Source organism: Rattus norvegicus, chromosome 7 (assembly GCF_036323735.1).
Source record: "Rattus norvegicus strain BN/NHsdMcwi chromosome 7, GRCr8, whole genome shotgun sequence".
NCBI classification, from domain to species: domain Eukaryota; kingdom Metazoa; phylum Chordata; class Mammalia; order Rodentia; family Muridae; genus Rattus; species Rattus norvegicus.
In genome coordinates, this window is record NC_086025.1 from 135,610,459 (window position 1) to 135,629,611 (window position 19,153).

At 40.6% G+C, this 19,153-nt stretch overlaps 1 protein-coding gene across 4 annotated transcripts in view; it reads right to left on the reverse strand.

Annotated features, from left to right (window-relative positions):
- Atf7 (activating transcription factor 7) overlaps positions 1-19,153 on the reverse strand; it is a 111,838-nt gene that overhangs the window by 73,108 nt on the left and 19,577 nt on the right. The window contains exon 1 of one of the 4 annotated variants that reach the window (XM_006242396.5): positions 18,809-18,962. The exons of 1 other annotated variant lie outside the window; for it this stretch is intronic. The gene's annotated coding sequence lies outside the window, so the exon portion shown is untranslated. Of the gene's footprint in view, positions 1-18,485; positions 18,963-19,153 lie in introns of those variants that run through there. 2 more of the 4 variants (XM_008765747.4, NM_001108115.1) reach the window with 2 other exon arrangements.

Below are 19,153 nucleotides of genomic sequence, written 5' to 3' on the forward strand. Positions count from 1 at the left end.
AAAATAAAGTTGTATATGATTTCAATGTGGCTAATGAGGCTTAACTAGGATGGGCACAAGCTCATTAAAAAATAAAACAGGGATGGAGGTGTAGGTCAATTGGGAAAGTGCTTGCCTAGCATACAAAAAGCTCTGGTTCAATTCCCATAAAACCATAAACCAGATGTGGTGGCTCAAGCTGGTGGCACAACCCTGGGAGGATGGAACCAGGAGGAACAGAAAGTTCATCCTCAGCTACATACCTGGACTTTATGGCCTGGGATATCTGGGACTATCTAAAAAATTAATTAATTAAAAAATTTAAAATACCTTGAGAAATTTTGATGACCACCATTTGCAAGTCACTAATTTGCAAGTTGGGAAACTTCTAATTTTTCCATTTGGAAAACAGCTATATTCTCAAGTCTGTTAAGTCAACAGTTCCTTAAGAGGCTCCAAGATCACTTATGGATCTCTAAGACCCTTTCAGAAGGCTCATGGAAGTTTAAAAAATCACTTACAAGTAAAAGATCTATTTAAACAGCAAGACGGACCAACACATTCCAATGTAGCAGTATTAAAACTTCACAGAAGTGGTCTCAGGTCACATATTATAATTTTTAAGACATTTAAGAAACCATTTTCTAGATTTTTGGTACCATATCTAAGGAGGCTACAACTACCTAAAAGTAATCTTCCTGTTAGATATATGTGTGACCATGTCTGTCAGATACTTAAAATAAAACAATATATTTTAACAGACTGAATGCAGAAGCAGGTATGAGAAACTAGATGTTTTTTGTTAAACCAGATATTAAAGTAATTTGAAGTTTCTCCCTCTGGTTTTTTGTCTTCTATCTTTTTGTGTGTGGTGTGTAGTATGAGCATATGCCACAGCATGCATGTGGAGGCTGGAGAACAATTTTTGGTAGTCAGTCAGTTCTCTCCACCATGTGGGTCCTGGGTATCTGATACAGGTCATCAAGCTTGTACAGTAGGGACCTCTATCACTTGAACCATCTCCTCCTCTCATCTCCCTGTTTTGGAAACAGTGTTTCTGTGTTTGTAGCCCCAGCTGACCTGGAATTCGATATATAAACCAGACTAACCTTAAACTCACAGAGATCCACCCTTTACCACCTAAGTGCTGTTATTACAAATGTACGCTATCATGCCCAGCCTTTTTTTTTTTTTCTTTTTTTGAGACAAAGACTCTAGCCCAGGTTTTCCTCAAAATTTCTATGTAGTTGAAGATGACCTTGAACTTCTGATGGCCTGCCTTTACCTCCCAAGAGCGGGGATTACAGGCTCATACCACCAGCTTGGCTTATGCAGTACTATGCAACTAACCTAAGGCCTAATGGCAGGCTAAACAAGCACTTTACTGAATTTCATCTTCAGCCCTATTTTTTTCCTGGTAATACAAATGCAATTACCTTGTTATAGTATAATGGGTTTGCTATTATTTTAAAATTTATATTTTAGGACTGCAGAGATGTCTCAGCAGTTAAGAACATTGACTGTTCTTCCAGAGGCCCTAAATTCAATCCCAGCAACTACACAGTGGCTCACAACCATCTATAATGGGATCTGATGCCCTCTTCTGGTGTATCTGAAGATAATGACAGTATACTAACATATATAAAGTAAATAAATCTTTTTAAAACTTATATTTTAATCTCTAGTAAGTAAAAAATATCAGTAGATATAAATTCAGATAAGAAAAAAGTTTTTTTTTCTTTTCTTTTTTTTTTGGAGCTGGGGACCGAACCCAGGGCCTTGCACTTGCTAGGCAAGCGCTCTCTACCGCTGAGCTAAATCCCCAACAGAAAAAAGATTTTTTAAAAGTCCTCAATTCAATAACTCTTTTTTTTTTTTGGAGGGGGAAACGGAGACAAAGTCACTTTGTAGCCCATGATGGCCTGGAACTTACTACAAATTCCATGCTAGCCTCAGTTTCCCAAGTATCAGCATTACAGGCACACACCGCCATTAGTAACCTCTGGGAGTATAAATGGAGAGTACTGACTGAAAAAAAAAAAAGGTTGCAGATATATTGCTGTAAGAAATACAGAAGTCCTCTCAGAGACCAAGCCACCAACCAAAGAGCACTCATGAGGCCCCTGGCACATCTGTAGCAGATGTGTAACTCAGTCTCCATGTGGGTCCCCCAATAACTGAAGAGGGGTAGGGGGCTGGTCCTAAAGCTGTTGCCTGTCTGAAATCTGTTCCCCAACTGGGCTGTTGTCTGGCCTCAGTGGGAGAGGATGCCCTAATCCTGCATAAACTTGATATGACAGTGTGGAGAGCTACCCCGGGGGGTCCCCATTTTCTCAGAAGAGAAGGGGAAGGGATATGGGGGGAGAGACTCTCTTGAGGGGACTGGCAGACAGTGATTGGGATGTTAAATACATACATACATACATACATACATACATACATACATATATGTATATACATACATACATACATACATACATACATACATGGAGAAAAATTATACAAGGCCCCAAGACAGTTTTGCAGGGAACTTGCCACCAAGCCAATTCGAGTTTAATCCCCAGGAACCGCTGGTGGAAGAAAAGACACAATCCCTTACCCCAGTTCTCCTTTGACCTCCATACTTATGATATGGCATATACATACTAAATAAATTTAAATGTAATTAAAAAAAACAGGAGAGTAGTGCAGTAACTAAACAAAATAATCAACAGAATATTTAAGTTAATTTCTGTATTTGTATCTCAGACATGAAGGGACAGGCTTCAAAGACAGGCAGCTAAATAGATCAAATAGTTTTTAGTAAATGACAGAAAACAGATGCCAGTAGAAATTAGGCTAAATCGTAAGTTATGTAATAAATGGGCAATGCTTACAACCCATTTGGGAGCAGGTTTATAAAGGCCAACTACCTTTATAAATACAACTATCAAAAGTTTGTATTTTTTTCTTTTTAAATTTATTTTATTTATATGAGTACACTGTAGCTGTCTTCAGACACACCGGAAGGGGACATCAGATCTCATTACAGATGGTTGTGAGCCACCATATGGGTTCTGGGATTTGAACTTAGGACCTCTAGAAGAGCAGTCAGTGCTCTTAACCACTGAGCCATCTCTCCAGCCCCTGTATTTTTTTTCTTAATTTCAAACTTAATCTTTAAAAACATTTATTTTATGTATATACATCTTCTTTTTGTGTTTATGTGTCTGTACTCCATGTGTCTAGAGTACCAGCAAAGACCAGAAGGGGTCACTGAACTCCCTATACCTGGACTTAGAGATGGTTGTCAGTCACAATGTAGGAGCTGGGAATTGAACCCTGATCCTTTAACCACCAAGCCAATTCTCCAACCCTAACTAGAAATTTTAGAAGATTCAAGAAACTATTTTTGAGGGGTTGAGGATTTAAGTTCAGTGGTAGAGCGCTTGCCTAGCAAGCGCAAGGCCCTGGATTCAGTCCTCAGCTCTGGAAAAAAAAAAGAAACTATTTTTGAGCTATCCTTAGAAATGTTAATAAGGGGGATGAAGAGCTACAACTTGTTAAAATGACAGGAGGTCCTGGTTATACATTCTTGGTCTACACAGCAAGTTCTGGATCAGTGAGGACTACACAGTCAGACTCTGTCTCAAAAATAGTAATAGTAGTAGTAGTAGTAGTAGTAGTAGTAGTAGTAGTAGTAGTAGTAGTAATATAATAATAAAATAACAGCAAGAAGCAGAAGTAAAAAATAAGCTGGATGTGGTAGCACAGACCTTTAATCCCAGCACTAGGAAGGCAGGAAAACACAGATCTTTTTGAGTTCCAGACCAGCTTTGTCTACATAGCAAATTAGGCTATCCACAGTTACAAATTAAGACTGTCTAAGAAAGGGGAAGGGGTAAAGAACATTAACACACTTTATATTTCAATGTGTATTTTAGAGTATGTACATGCATGGTACCCACAGAAGCCAGAAGAGGGCATCAGATCCCCAGAACTGGCATTATAGATGGTTTTAAACCATCATGTCAGTACTGGGAATTGAACCTAGGTCTGCCAGAAGAACAACCAATTCTTTTAACCACCAAGCCATCTTTCCAGTCCCTAGTTTTAAATTTTTACTTTTTTTCAGTGCTAAAGAGCAAACCCAAGGTTTTAATCATATTCAGCAGACACTGTTGAACTATACTTCTAGTTCTCTCAATGTGCTTTAGAAGTAAAAGAATTCCTGGAAACCAGTAAGATATTAATAAAGAAAATGCAGAGCCATGTGCGATGGCATGAGCCTATAATCCTAAATGGAGGTAGAGCCAAGAGAATCATGAATTCAATGCAAGACTGGGATACATAGAAAAACCCTCCTCAAAAAAAAAAACCCAAAGAGGCTGAGGAGATGGTTCACTTGCTAAAGGGCACACTGTGGAAGCATGTGGACTTGAGTGCAGATCCTTAACACCTACACAGAACCAGGATGAAGCAATACTCTGTAACCAGAGTTCTGGGAACATGGGGAAGGGAGCTCATTGGACAGCCAGTCTAGACAACTGGTGAATTCCAGTTTCAGTGAGACATATTCCTCCTCAAAAAATAAAGTGGGAGGTAATAAAGGACATTAATCTTTGCCTCCATATGCAAGAACAAGAATACAAACATATACTACATACACACACACACACACACACACACACACACACACACACACACACGCACTCCAAAACATACAAAAGCTTCGGTAGCACTCCTTTTTCAATAAATAATAAATAAATAAAATTTGTTTTGTTTTTCTGATTATTTTCAGATAAAGTATGACCCCTTAAAACAACAGTGATCAACACATTTTTTTCCTTTTTTAGATATTTGTTTATTAGTGTTTCAACTATCCCATGCTGGCCTCAAATTCATTACACAAGTCCAGGTTAACCTTGAACTTCTAATCTTCCTACCTCTACCACCCAAGTACTCGGATAACAGGCATTACTACCACATGGTATTGGAGACCAAACCCAGGGCTGTATACATGTTAAGCCATCACTCTACCAAGTGAGCTACATTCCTAATGCCTCCCAACTCCCTGTTTACACACGGTTTTGTTGTATTTTCCAGACTAGTCTTGAACTTGCATTCCTCTTGAAGCACCAGCTTCCCAAGTAGCTGGGATTAGAGGCATAGACTACTACATCAGATTCAAAACACTGATCTTTAAGAATCAATTTAAAATTATTATGGACTTAGGATGTTTTGTTTTGTCTTGTGGGGGAGTGTTCGTTTTATAGGGATTTTTAAGATTTATTTTTATGTACATGGGTTTTTAAATTTTCAATGTATTTATGTGTATGGGTGAATGCATTCCTGGTATCCAGAGGTACCCACTGGATCCCCTGAAACTGGAGTTACATTTGGTTGTGAGCTACTATATGGGTGCGGGAAGTTAAATACAGGTCTTCTGCAAGAACAAGTGCTCTTAATTGATGAGCCATCTCTCTAGCCCCATGTGGGTGTTTTTCCTACATATATGTCTGTAGACCACATGTGTGTCCAATGTCAACAGAGGATAAAAGAGGGTAACAGATCCTCTAGAACTAGAGTTACAGACAATTCTGAGCTGCCATATGGGTGCCAGGAATCAAATCTGGGTCTTCTAGAAGTGTGGTCAATACTCTGGCTTGCTGACCATCTCTCCACCCTCCCTGTTTGTTGTTGCTATTGTTTTGTGGTGGTGGTGGTGGTGGTGGTGGTGTGGTGGTTGGGTTGTTTTTGTTTTGTTTTCTTTCTAGACAAGATCCTATTCTGTAGCACAGGTTAGTTTTGCTTTCAGGACACATCTAGAACAAGCTACCTCAAAATCCGCAAGCATCTTTCTGCTTGTTTCCTGAGGACTAAAATTATAGGCCTAAGCCATTATGCTGGACTCGATTTTAAGACCTCAGTAAAAGTTTTGTTCTTGGTAGAAAAACACCCATAATACTGCACAATGATAATTATGGGGAAGCTCAGAAGTTCTAGAAAAAAGATCCATTAATATTCTCTAAGTCTACTTATTTGTAGCACAGGATCCATCTGGAGATATTCCAACATTCACTGACTGGCATGTTCCAGTTTCATACAAACAAAATACAAACAAACTACTACTTGAGCAAAACTTTTAAAAGTATGTTCATTAAAAATGGTTTGATCAGATCTATGCTATTAGAAATATATTAAAGTAAAACCAAATGTAATGGTTTAATAAATAATACTGGCAGGAAATTTGGTTTCAACATTAACTATTTTTAGCAATCCTATGTTCTATTCACCAAAGCTTGATTTTATAGTCAAACATATTCTTATTCCAGAAAGAATGGTTCTTAGACTAAGGAGATGCTTCCACAGATAAGAATAGTTAACTGCATAAGTACGAGGACCTGAGTTTGATCTCCAGCACCAGGTAAAAAGCTGGAACTATGAGCCTACAACTCCTGTTCAAAAGGAGTGCTGAGGAGACATGCCTAGGCTAGGAGTGGAAACAGACAAAGACAGCGGGGGCTTGCTGGTAAGATCCTAGTACAGAGAGACTCTGAAGGGAGTAAGGCGGACAGGCATAGAGAGAGGCATCTGATGTTTCCACGCCCATATACAATGCCTACACAATTTCTTTAAAAGGTGGCTTATGGTGGTAGTGGTAGTTTTTGAGGCTAGAGATTGAACTTAGGGCCTTCAATATGCCAAACAATGGGTTCTACTACTGAGATATATTCCCAACCTTTCCCTGTTTTGTTTAATCTGAAAAACTACATTTTTCTACTATATTGTAAGTTACAAATAAAATCTGACCAGCCTAGTGTATACTCTCTAAGTTTCTTTTTTTTTTTTTTTTTTTTTTTCCGGAGCTGAGGACCGAACCCAGGGCCTTGCACTTGCTAGGCAAGTGCTCTACCACTGAGCTAAATCCCCAACCCCCAGCCTAGTGTATAAAGCTTACTTGTCTACCTCAGAAAGAAGCACTACACCTACAGGACAATCATAGTGAGCAATTAAACTCAAAGGCAAGTTAGGTTTTGTTTTGTTTTGTTTTTCGGAGCTGGGGACCGAACCCAGGGCCTTAGCAAGTGCTCTACCACTGAGCTAAATCCCCAACCCGCAAGTTAGGTTTTTAAAGGAGACTACGGAAGAGAGTGTTGCCACAGAGGCCCAAACCACAAGCCCAACAGCCAACTTTTAAGGTAAATCTTGGCTCATGTTAGACTCCCATAGAATAGTACTTCTTAGGAAGAAAGGCAATACTGAAGAGAAAAAAGCTTCTGCAAAGCCTGCTTTCAAATATATGAGAACGTTTAGGATTGAAGTTGCCAACAGAAGAGAAAAAACAACAGATTTGTAAATTTGTAATGAGTTTTGTCCTAAACACAACATTTCAAAGGCTAGTACACTAACCTTGGGTTTAGTTAGGGAGCTTTCCTAAACCTCAGTCTACAAAGTTATGAGAATTAAATGTTTATCTTCTCATTTAGCAAATCTGTTTTGTTTGGACACAGGGTCTCATTTGGCCCAGGATGGACTCTCCAAGAATAACCTTGATCTCCTCCCACACCTCCTACATTCAGTGGTTACAGGCATGTGTGGAATCACACCCAGTTTATGCTGTGCTGAGGATGGAACTCAGAGTTTCATGCATGTATACAAGCACTCCACCAACTGAGGTACAAATCCAGCCCCATGTAACCTTCTCAAGTTTGTAACACCCATCAAATCCCTCTCCAAGGAAGCTAGATAGCAAATGTTTACTTTCAAAACTAAACTGAATTTTGCTTCATCATATACAGGCAGTCAATACATATATACAGAAGAGAAACAAGCTTGTAAATAAAAAGACAAGTAAGAAAAAACAAAACACTATGATTTAACAGGAAATAAAACCACCAAATAAGTGTCTACCAGGGAAATGCTGAAGAGAAAATCTCATCATCAAGTATTTTTTTTCCTTTTCTTTTCTTTTTTTTTTTTTTGGAGCTGGGGACCAAACCCAGGGCCTTGCGCCAAGCGCTCTACCACTGAGCTAAATCCCCAACCCTTGTCATCAAGTATTTTTAAGACATGTAATGAATGATCCAATGAAAACTCTTTGCTGTTGCATTTTGTCTTTAGTTCAGACATGATTATTCCTTATTGTTTATGTTCCTTCCTCCCCCTTTAAACCACTTCCAATGGGTCAGCTTAAATGTGTCAATTTATTTTCTTTAAAGTCTACTTGTCTTCCTGATTGTTTATCTGTCCTTTGATCTGAGCTTCTATTTATGTACATCTGGACTAGAAAAGACCCGAGGGATGATCAATACTATCATGCTTTCCAGGAGAACCCAGAACTAACTGTATCAGAATGATGAACATGAATGATGAACATGAACATGATGAAAATGTACCCTATTGGGTCTGAGTTATCTCACTCAGGATGACATTTTCTAGTTCTATCCATTTGCCTACAAAACTCAGGATGTACTCATTCTTAATAGCTGAGTAGTATTTCATTGTGTAAATGAACCATATTTTCTGTATCCAATCCTCTGTCATGGACATCTGGGTTGTTTTCAGTTTCTGGCTATCACAAATAAGGCCACCATGAACATAGTGGAACATGTGCCCCTGTGGTGTGGTGGAGCATCTTTGGGGTATACGCCCAAGAGCTGTATTTCTGGATCTTTAGGTAGGTCTATTTCCAACTTTCTAAGGAATCTCCAAATTGATTTCCAGAGTGGTTGTAGCAGTTTGCAATCCCACCAGCAATGGAGGAGTGTTCCTTTTTCTCCACATCCTTGTTAACATGTGTAGTCACCTGATTTTGATTTGATTTTAGCATTCTGACTGATGTAAGGTGGAATTTCAGGTTCATTTTGATTTACATTTCTCTGATCACTAAGGACTTTGAACATTTCTTTAGGTGTTTCTTAGTCATTCAAGATTCCTCTATTGTGAATTCTTGGTTTAGTTCTATACTCCATTATTTGATTGGGTTGTTTGTTTGTTTTTTTTTTTTGTTTTTTGTTTTTTTTTTTTTTGTTTTGGTGGTAAGTTTCTTGAGTTCTTTATATATTTTGGATATTAGTCCTCTATCAGATGTGGGGTTAGTGAAGATTTTTTCCCCAATCTGTAGGATGCCAATTTCTTTTATTGACTATGTCCTTTGCCTTACAGAAGCTTTCCAGTTTCATGAGGTCCCATTTATCAATTCTTGATCTTAGAGCGTGAGCCACTGGAGTTCTGTTTAGGAAGTTTTTTGCCTGTGTCAATGAGTTCAAGGCTCTTTCCCACTTTCTCTTCTATTAGATTCAGTGTATCTGTTTTTATGTTAAGGTCCTTGATTCACTTGGACTTGAGCTTTGTACATTGTGACAAATATGGGTCTATTTTTCACTTGGGAGGGAGAAGAAAACAACCACAAGAGGGGAGGGAGAGAGGAACAGGGAAGGGAAAGGGGATGGAGGTAGGGGGACAGGGGAACATGATCTGGTGTTGGGTGGGGGGAAAGGACTTGGTGAGGGCCAGCAAAAAGAAAGGCGACCTCAGGAGGAAGGAGGTTGGGAAGACCCTATTGGATGTACCAGAGACCTGGGGAATGAGAGATTCTCAGGACTCAAAGTGGGGGGCCCCTAGATGAAAGGGCCAACAGTGGGGAGAGGGAACTTATTGAATCCACCTCCAGCAGAAAGACAGGGCATCAAGTGAGGGATGGGGTTGCTATCCCGCAGCCAAAGCTCTGACCCATAATTCTTCCTGTCTGAAAGAAATGCAGGGGGGTTGGGGATTTAGCTCAGTGGTAGCGTCCTTGCCTAGGAAGCGCAAGGCCCTGGGTTCGGTCCCCAGCTCAGAAAAAAAAAAAAAATCTATGAATGTGGCTACATCTGCTTCTCCCTTTGGGCTGGAGAGATGGCTCAGCGGTTAAGAGCACCGACTGTTCTTCCCGAGGTCCTGAGTTCAAATCCCAGCAACCACATGGTGGCTCACAACCATCTGTAATGAAATCTGATGCCCTCTTCTGGTGTGTCTGAAGACAGCTACAATGTACTCATATATAATAAATAAATAAAATATAAAAAAAAAAAAGAAATGCAGGGATGGGGGTTGGGGATTTAGCTCAGTGGTAGAGCACTTGCCTAGCCTGGGTTCGGTCCCCAGCTCCGGAAAAAAAAAAAAAAGAAAAGAAAAGAGAAATGCAGGGATGGAAATGAAGAGCCCAAGGAAAAGTATGTCCAGCAACAAGCCCAAAGTGGGTTCCAGCTCAAAGGGAGGCCCCAAGACCTGACACCATTACTGAAGCTATAGGGCATTCACAAAAAGGGACCTATCACGACTGCTCTCCAAAAGACCCAACAAGCAGCTGAAAGAGTCAGATGTAGATATGTGCATCCAACCAACGAACAGAAGTTGCTGACCCCTCTGGTTAAATTAGGGAAAAGCTAGAGGAAGTTAAGGAGGAGGGCAACCCTGTAGGAGGACTAGCAGTCTCAATTAACCTGGACCCCTAATATCTCTTAGACACTGGACCATCAACCAGGCAGCATACACCAGCTGAGATGAGGCCTCCAACACATATACAGCAGAGGACTTCTGGGTCTGGGTTCAGTTAGAGAAGATGCACCTAACTCTCTAGAGACTGGAGGCCCCAAGAAGTTTAGAGGTCTGGTGGGGTGGAGACATCCCTGTGGAGGGGTTGGAGGTGGGGAGGAGGTATGGGATGTGGAACCCTGGGAGAGGCAACCCGGAGGCGAATAAAATCCGAGTGTAAAAATAAATAAATTATTCTTTTTAAAAAGTGAAAAAGAAAGAAAGAAAATGTACTCTATCCCTTGTGGCATGCTACTCTAATTAGCACAAACATTTCCATTCACAAATTGCTTTTTTTGTTTGTTTTTTAAAGACAAGGTCTTAATCACCTGGAACTTGATACCTTCCTGCCATGTACCACCATACTCAGGTTTTGAGGTGTGGGAAATTTAACTCAGGGATTCCTGCATATTAGGTAAACACTCTACTAACTGAACTACATCCCCAGTACAACTTGTAACTTTAAATAATGAAAGTGAAAATTAAAACCCCAAAAGAGGAAGGTACTTTAAACTAACCAACTAAAGTTGCTCAAACATAAATTCAACTGTCAAGTCTAAAATTAACATGCAGAAAAGTTGTTGGCTGCCATTATAAAGGTTTTACTCACTAGATATCCTCTGATGCCCTATCTGGTATGTAGCACCATTTCTCCTCTAGAATATAGACTACCACACCTTGAAACTTTAACTGTAAATGGAAATTATATGTTTGTATATATAGTAGTGTTTAGATTTAGATTTAGATTCCAAACAAAATATGACAAGAGGTCAAAACTGGAAATGTTAAAATTATAGGGAAGCTGCAAGATAACTAATTGATCCATAAGCAAGAATTTTAATCTTCTGATTTCTAACTTAAAATGTCTGGGGAAGAAACTTTTGCCTCAAGAGTTACATTTAATGACAGGGCAGGTAGGGACGGGATTTTAAAAGCCACTATAATTAACACTTTCAGTCATTACACAATCAAAAAGCAACTAAGAATATGGAGGTAGAATAAAGAAACTGCAGACTGGGGTTGGGGATTTAGCTCAGCGGTAGAGCGCTTGCCTAGCAAGCGCAAGGTCCTGGGTTCAGTCCCCAGCTCCGAAAAAAAAAAAAGAAAAGAAAAGAAAGAAACTGCAGACTGATGGAATAGATACTATTTCCCAGGAAGAGTCTAAAATAAATTAAATAGATTGTTTATGATCCACTGGCAAGTCATAAGCATGAGTATAAGGTGGTGATCTTATAATACATACATACATACATACATACACGCACACATATATGTATATATGTGTGTGTATATATATATATATATATATATATATAGTATATAAGTATATGGTGGCACATACACAGCCTTAATTCCAGCACTTGATACATAAAGGCAGATGGATCTCTATGAGTTCCAGACCAGCCAGGACTACATAGCAAAACCTTGTTTCGAAAAAAAAAAAAAAGAAAGAAAGAAAGAAAGAAAGAAAGAAAGAAAGAAAAGCAAGAAAATGAAAAAAGGAAGACATTAATATAGAAGTTAAACCAGAAGTGATGGTACATCTGCCTGTAAGACTGAGGTGGTGGGAGATGGTGGCACACACATTAAGTCCCAGCACTGGAGATGGAGGCAAGCAGATCTGGGTTCAAGGCCAGCCTGGTCTACAGAGTGAGTTCCAGAACAGCCAAAGCTATACAGAGAAACCCTGTCTTGAAAAAAAGATTGTGAGTTGAGAGGCCAGACTGGGCAGCAGAACCAAACCCTGTCCCAAAAGTGAAAAACAAACAAGCAGTAAACAAGCAAAAGTAAACAGTAATTACAATATCTAACTTTATATTCTCAGTGTCCTCTCCCACCCAATGGCCACCAGCCTAGGACTTCAGGGATGCCCAAGACAGCATATCTGAGCTTCAACAAGACACGTCCTATCTACCATTTTAAAGGTTATGGACTGGGGAAATGACTCACCGGCTAGCATGTAGGAAGCTCTAAATTCAATCCCAGTCAGAAAGGGGTTGAGAGAATAAGAAAGAAGAGGGGAAAAAGAAAAGGGAAGAAAAGGAAGTGGAGAAGGAGAGAGAGGGTAGGTTAGATGACCTAACACAGTCCTATCCTTATGCACTTACCAGTGACTTAAGATGAAAATACTCATCATGTATATCAAATTTATCAATAATTTAAATATATAATGATCGAGAAGCTAAAATATATTATCTAGCTATAAAAAGTCATAACTAGCATGATGATACCTACAAAAAATGTAAAGTTTTCATTTACAACTTGTTTTTTGGTAGCAGATGTGCAATTTAATATTCACATGGGTTCCCAAACAATTGGAGCAGAGGCTGTTTCTGAACCAGCTGCCTGCCATTGGATCTCCTTCTCCTAACTGGACTACCTAGCTGGGCTTTAGACCTACTATGACTGGATGTCCCAGTGTGGGGTAGCACCCAAAGAGGGCTTCCCCTTCTCTGAGGAGGAGAGAGACTAAAGGGGGAGGAATTTATGAGGGTTGGAGATGGCAATTGGGATGTAAAGTGAATAAATAATTTTTAAAAAAAATCAACTACAAGAGGTCTAAGGCTATAATATAAGCTCAGGGGTAAAATGCTTGCATTTGCCTAATACATGAGGCCCTAGGTTCAACTCCCAGTACTGGGGAAGAAAGGAAATCAACTACACCTCTGACTAAGAATGGATATGTAGTTCAGTTGATGGAGTGCTTAGCTACATGAGTAAAGTCCCAACACTATATAAATTGGTACAGAGAAGTTTGAGTTCATCTGTGGGTCTGGTATAATGGTTTACACCTTTAATTCCAGCATTCAGAAAGCAGTCAGATCTCTGAGTGTTGGAGACCAGCTTGGTCTGCATACTAAATTCCAGAACAGCCAGGGCTATGTTGAGAGATCCTGCCCCAACCAACAAACAGTAATCTTGAGGTCATCTTTAGCTAAATAGTGTATTTGAGGGTATCCTAGGCTTCTTAAGACCCTTTCTCAAGAAATTCAACAAATGAACAATGGAAGGACAAAAGGACCAAAGAAAGGATCAGCTGATGCAAACACTTGCTGCTTAGGCCTGATGACCAGAGTTCTATCCCCAGAACCCATGATAAAAGTAGAAAGACAGAACATTTCTCAAAGATGTCCTCTGATCTCCACACACATGCCATGGCATGAATATGCACATGCCCCTCCCACCCTACCCCCCAATAAAATATATTAAGGCCAAACCATTAAAAACAAACAAATAAACGAAAGGTACAGAGCTGAGAAGATGGATCAGCTGATGAAGTCCCTTCTAGGCAAGCATTAAGACTTGAGTTCAGATCATCAGCTCCTATTTAAAAGCCTGGCTGTGGAGGCATGCCTCTACAATGCCAGCACTGAAGAAACAGAGTTAGACTCCTGGAGCTCACTGGCTACTCAGCCTAGCTAATTAATCGGTGATTTCCAGGCTCAGTGAGAGACCCAGTCTATGGAATAAAGAAGAAAGTCTAATAGAACAGACACCCAGTGCCCTCCTCTGGCCTTTGTGCAGACATCCCTACCACATATACACAAAAAATTAAAAATATAAAAAGATCATCTGTTTAGAATTTCTAATATAATGTGCTTTCACATATAAGTGCAGTTATTATCAAACAAGTCTATTAAGGAAAAGGCAACATTTGAAAATAAGGCCATATCAGAGAAGCTTAGAAATGGTTGCTTTGGGGCTGGAGTGATGGCTCAGCAGTTAAGAGTACAGGGGCTGGGGATTTAGCTCAGTGGTAGAGCGCTTACCTAGGAAGCGCAAGGCCCTGGGTTCGATCCCCAGCTCCGAAAAAAAGAACCAAAAAAAGAAAAGAGTACTGACTGCTCTTCCAAAAGACCTAAGTTCAGTTCCCAGCACCCACATGGCAATTCACAACTGTCTCTAATTCCAGTTCCAGGGAATATGACATCCTTACACAGACATACATGGAGGCAGAACACCAAAGTAAATAAAATTAAATTAAAAAATAAAAATAAAAATGTGTTCTGACATTTTATATGTATTTGTTATTATTGTGTATCTGTATGTAGACATGTGTATGTGCTGTGGCACAAGTGACACAGCACACAGAGGTCAGAGGACAACTGTGTGAAGTCAGTGTTCTCCTTCTGCCTTATCTTTTTTTTTTTTTTTTTGGAGCTGGGGACCGAATCCAGGGCCTTGCGCTTCCTAGGTAAGCGCTCTACCACTGAGCTAAATCCCCAGCCCCCTTCTGCCTTATCTTAAGGTGAGGCTTGAGAACTACTCAAGCTATCAGGCTTGCATGGTTAGGCAGCAAGCACTTAACCTCTGAACCATCTCACTAGCCAATCTTTGACATGTTTTTGTTTTTGTTTTTTTCTTGTTTTTTTTTTTTTTTTTCTGGAGCTAGGTACCGAACCCAGGGCCTTGCCCTTGCTAGGCAAGCGCTCTACCACTGAGCTAAATCCCCAACCCCAACATGTTTCTTTTAAACAAATGCCTCATTTGCTTTTCTCAAAGAAACAAAATATGCACTTTCATGTCCACCATCAAGGAACAGACAGGGGCAATCATATTCCAGTCTGTCCCAAGAAAAGAGTTGTCTTGATTAGACACTTAAAAGACAGTGCTACTTGCCCCGCCTAAAATTTCCTTGTAAGGAAAACCTCCTTATCAGGTCTGTACAGGAGATGGTGGCAACACTACCTCTTCCCATTATAGCCCAGGAATCTTGGTCTTAACATGAACAGAACAATCTTCTGAGAGCTTCAGGGCAGCTGCACTCAGACAGACCAGTCAGGTAGATCAGTGTAGGAGTTGATTGAAAAAAAAAACTTCCATTTTGGTTAGAAGTTAGGAAAAAAAAAAGACAAGATACAACAACATTAACATTCTAGCCCTTGTAAGTAAAAGTATTTAAAAATTGTATAAATTATAAACTTTGATCCACAATAAAATTCAAGACACTGCTGACTTTCTCTGCCAAAAAATCCATTTAATCCAACGATTCATCTTCTTTATACCTTACCTGCCCCATTCACTATTAATAAAAGAAAAAAAAAAAACTCTCAATGTTGCTGACTTAGTGTGACATTAAATTTAAGCCAATTTTTTTTTTTTTTTGGTTCTTTTTTTCGGAGCTGGGGACCGAACCCAGGGCCTTGCGCTTCCTAGGCAAGCGCTCTACCGCTGAGCTAAATCCCCAACCCCTTAAGCCAAAATTTTTAACAATTTACTCTCAACTAACAAACTTTCCAATTAATTGTTTTTCTTTTGTTTTGCTTTGAGACAAAGTCTCATGTTGCCTAAGCTGGACTTATACTATCCAGGTAGACGAGAATGGTCTTGGCTCCTGCCTCCACTTCTCCAGTGCTGGCATTTCAGGTGTGTACCATCATGCCCAGTTTTTTTGTAGTAACAGGGTTCACACATGCTAAGCAGTATTCTTCCTACTCAGTTACATATCTAGACTCCAATGTCCATCTTTTTGTCAAGTGGGAATACTGCCCAAGGGAGGGGAAAAAAGCACTGTACTTAAAGAGTGTTGAAGTTAAAGCCATCACAAATTCTAGACTGGAAGGACAAAACAGGGACTTTGTTCTCTCACTGATTTTTTTTTTTTTTTGATGGGGGACGAGAAGACTACTGCCTTGAAAACTAAAAATTCTTCTGAATGTTGAGTAGTAAATGCTCCCAGTTGAAACCCAATTCAGTAGCTAATAGTAAAGGTTCGGTAATTGATTGGTCTCAATGTTTACATAAGGACAATTTCTAGCCAGGGGAAAACACCTCAACTGAAAAACAAAAGTTAATACAAAACCACATGATCTGTGTTTTCTTCATTAGTAGTACTTCAATCCTCAAAAATAAAAGAGGCAGGGTAATAACTCAGTGGTAGAGTACTTGCCTGGCACACACAAGCCCAGCTGAGAGCTCTAACTCAAGTACCACTATAAATCCCCACAACATACACACTCATGCATGCATATACACATGCCAAAATGTATATGTGGGGGGTGATAGAAAGAACATAATCTATGCAAAGAAAGTTTCTAATTAGCTGTTTGAGTCTAACTTATTATTAAATGATATACAATTACTAAACAAAGAGCAATGTCCTGTCCCTTTTCTGTACAGAATTAAGAACAAACTGGTAAGACTACTTCGTATGGCTGCCAAACTTTTCCTTAGCTTCTTTTCTTACAGTCAAGTTAAGTTTTGCAACAGCTTCCACTTACTTTACATCCCCTATACTTGAAAACAAATTGTGTTTGAGATCCTCAACCCTTGTCTTAAAATATTATGATAGCTCTTTGGTTTCTAAGTCTGGATGCAAAGAAAACATGAGAAAATGTTCAACTTCCTGAATTATGAGTCTATTTTATTCACACTACTTAAAACATAAAAAGGGGATATTATATCCCCCTGAGCTGGGGACATAGCTCAGTTGGTACAGTGCACACATAAAGGCCTAGGTTTAATTCCCAGTACCACATAAACTGATAAACTGGGCATGGAAGTGAATGCTTGTACCAACACTTGGAAGGTGGAGATAGAAGGATCAGAAATTTAAAATTATGAGTTCAAAGCTAGTATGGGCTACATGACACACTATATAAACCACACACACACACACACAGACAGTTGGGCCACATGACACACTGAATAAACAAGGGCTAAAGACTGTACTCATATGGTAGAGTGTTTACCTACCATGCATAAGACCCTGAATATTCAGTCCCTAGTACCACATAAACTAGATGTGGTGATATACACCTAGAATCCCAGTACTTGGGGGGTGGATGGAGGATCAAGATCATCCTCACTTATCTCAGTGTGAGGTGTACTTGGGCTATATGAAACCCTGCCCCAATTAATAAATAAGAAAATACACAAGGATAATTGACTAAGTTCAATCATCCATTAAATAACTCTTAATGAACGAAAGGGAAAAGCCACATTTAAGGAAACAAATTTTATTTGTTAGTGTTTAGGGTATCTATACAGTTTATTCAGATATTATACTGCTGAAAGATTTTAAACATAGGAAAAAAATGAATTTGCTGAAAAAAACCTGCACATCTCCACAAACCTATACTTCATATGAACCCCGAGAGATATTAAAACACCCTCTGTTAAGCAGAAAACAAAGTTAGGAAAGTAGTAACACGGGAATCTGGGTAGGAGGTGCCCTGGGTAGTAAACATCCCAGTGAGAGCATTTCAGAGCAACATAGAAGTCCCAACGGGTCTCCAACTTGGACCGCCGAAGTCCCAGGCCCACATCCTTGTGTTTTGAAAGAAATGAAACTTGGAAAGGAAAACACTGGAAAATGACAATCAGAGCAGCGTCCTATTTTTCTTCTTCCCAACTCCTAGGCCAGCATTTTGGCTGGCTGGTCACCAGTCTGGGTGCCATATCCACCAAAAAACACTAAGCAATATCCTGGCCGTCTTCCGACTGAAGAAAGACCCAGACTAAAGACCTGTATGTATGTCAGTCGCTGTCTCTTCTTCAAATATCCCCCTTATCCTCTGGATTTCCAGACCATTATCGAAGCGATGCCTTCTAGCAACCCAACCCACTCACATGTCTTCCTAAACTCATGCACTTAATCTGTCCAAATCCATACTTTCTGACACCATGTCTCTGCTGATTCTGAGGAATTCAATCGAAACGCCAGGACCCTCGTTTTCAAAGCTCCACTCCGACCAAACAACTCGTGCTTTCACCTGAGCCAGGCTCTAGTCACCCAAACCTAACTCCTGCCTATTTACCTCTGCCTTCTGCAGTGCCAAGCCCTAAACCTACTTTTTGAGAAATCTTTTGAGTCTTCAGCCTAGTTTAGCAGTCCTCCTCTCTCTTCTATTCCAAGAGCCCTCCATTAGACTTCCACTAGACTTCGCTTCCCTCAGGATTCAACCCCCCTTTCCTCGCCACGCCCTGTGCCCCCCGGGTCTACTTACCCCAAGTTCTCCCCACACTTCAGTCCTCTGGCCCCGCCTTCCTCCAAAAGGAAGGAGGCGGGAGAAGAGAAGAGGGCGGCACTCCGCAAGGTAAAGGCGATCTCCCATTAGCGCTCATGGCCGCCAATTGTGGCTTCCTTCTCTCCTATTGGTTGTCTTTAGCCTATGCCCCACCCTCTTCCTCAGACAGGCCTGGCCACCGCCTCAGCGCCCCCGTCCAACAGACTGGGAGGGGAGACCCCGGCCCGGGACGCTGGGACTGGCCAGAGTAGAAGGGGAGACTCCTGTCAGGCCACGGACTAGCTAATGTTAACAGGACTCACCCGCTGGTAGCTCCGGCGCCTCCCGCCCGCCCGCGCTCGGTCCCACAATCTGTCTCCTGCTCCTCCTTTCCCCCCTCAGCGGAGCAGATACTTTCCTCCCGTCCGGCCAGGCGTGTTCACTTCTCGCGAGAAGTGGGGGCGAGGGCGCGACTCGTGGGGCTGAGTTGGACTGGGGCCTAGGGGCGGGGCTTGTTGTGAGCGTGGCGTGAGTGGAAGGTTGAGTGAGAGCTGTACACACGACTCACACGTGTTCGGCTGCAAAGTGTGGGCAGCGGGGGTCAAAAGCGGCCCTGGTATCCACGCGGTCGGTCTGTCTGTAGTTGTGGAGGCGAAGCGAATGTAGGA